The sequence below is a fragment of the Enhydra lutris genome, unplaced genomic scaffold (genome assembly GCF_002288905.1).
Source record: "Enhydra lutris kenyoni isolate GAN:26980312 unplaced genomic scaffold, ASM228890v2 scaffoldscaffold1, whole genome shotgun sequence".
Classification (NCBI taxonomy): Eukaryota; Metazoa; Chordata; class Mammalia; order Carnivora; family Mustelidae; genus Enhydra; species Enhydra lutris.
In genome coordinates this window covers 15,329,350-15,331,085 of record NW_019154085.1, presented here as the reverse complement: position 1 = coordinate 15,331,085, position 1,736 = coordinate 15,329,350, and positions in this window count along the sequence as shown.

The window sequence follows — 1,736 nt, the reverse complement described above, 5'->3', positions numbered from 1 at the left end:
GCTTACATTTTCAGTCATTGGCTCCACATGGAAAAAAAAATCTATATTTGGAAGGGACAACGGAATGTGTGGGGAACCAAATTCACATGTCATATAAAAGCTAGTCCCTTGATTTGCTTCCTCGGTAGTGGAATCCCTTTTCCAGTTCCCTGTAATTTGCTTGTTCTGTTATTACTCCCACACTTGGTTATGAGAGGTCTGTACTGTTAAAAGCTACGCTCAAAACATTGCAACTTTAATTCAGTGAAAGCACGAACCTCTGAGAGTGACTCAGCATTGTAATGACGCCCACGCTCCTACTTTTGATCACTTCACTGACTCCTGGTTTGTTGTTAACCGAGCACAGGTAACATGTTTTAAGTGTAGGGACTGGTTTTGGTTTTGTTTGAAAATAGAATAAGCAGCATCATGGAGGGTAACATGGTCAAGCTGTCTGATATCCGGAATTGCATTCCAATGCCAGATACATTGGCTTTATATCCACCAATAAGAAGAGAGCAGATGTTGGGTTTATTGTAGCCTGGGGAACTAAAAAGAAGCTAGCACCAACCTGTACTCTGATGCAGACAGAGGTTTAAGAAAATTTGAACAAGTCATTCCTCCTCCTACTTAAAAGGTTGTAAACAGGTAAATGAATAGAGTACTACCTCTGCCCTAAGGATTTTTCCAGATTCATCATTTTATAGGAAAAAAAATAAGCAATTCATGCCTGAACCTGCATTTTTGAATGCACTTCATCTGCAATTTTTTTTTTATGTCCTGCTAGTGGACAGTATAAAACTAACACATTTACACCCATGCCATTCATGTGTGAAAAGTTTAATTTAGTAAGTCAATCAGGAATGTTACAACGACAGAATTAGAGATGCATTTACAACTCATGTTTGGTTCACATCTGATATGGTTGATGACATCTCAAGCTAATGTTCCAGTACTAGCTAATTATTGAACATTAGGTGAAAGAGATCTCTCCCCACATTACCACCAGATTGTTTTTAATGAAGCAAAGTTCAAATGGTATCACTCATCTGTTTACTCTTCCCCACTCCCTACAATCTAAAGCTCATCTACTTCTACCTACTTCCATCCCCTCCTTCTCACTCTCTCACATTTCAGCCTGCTTAACAACTCACTCATTCCCCTACCATCTCATGGATTTTTGCTTCTACATATTTAATGTGCTGTTCTCTGATCTCATTCTCAAATCTCAGATCAAATCTTTCTTCCTCCATAGAACATTTCTCGACTCTCCTTCTTCCAACCTCATTTTGCTTTACCTGCACTTCCCAGATAATTATCATCACTTTCTACTGTGCATTTTTTAAATTATTATTTCTGCCTAACCTGATTTCCTGGCTACCATGTAAACTCCCTTAGGAAAAAAATCTAGAGAGAATTATTTTCTTGTATATTTAGGGCATCCACTATACTTTTTCATCTGTAGAAATCCATTAGTACACCTTGGAATAAAAAGACAAATCTTTCCCAAGGTATACATGATAATGGAAAACTGTCAATGGCTTGTACTTTGTAGGACAACGATCTATGAGTCTTCCTCTGGGCTCATAGTCACTGGTTAGCAAGCCCTCTCCTGACTTTCTTTCCTCCAAATGAGCCATTCCAATGTTGCTTTGTGCCAAATGTATCCACCATTAGTGGTTGCTTGTCAGGATCCAGTGGCTTCACTATACAACACACTAACACAACAAGCTGTGTTAGAAGTAAACATAATGCCC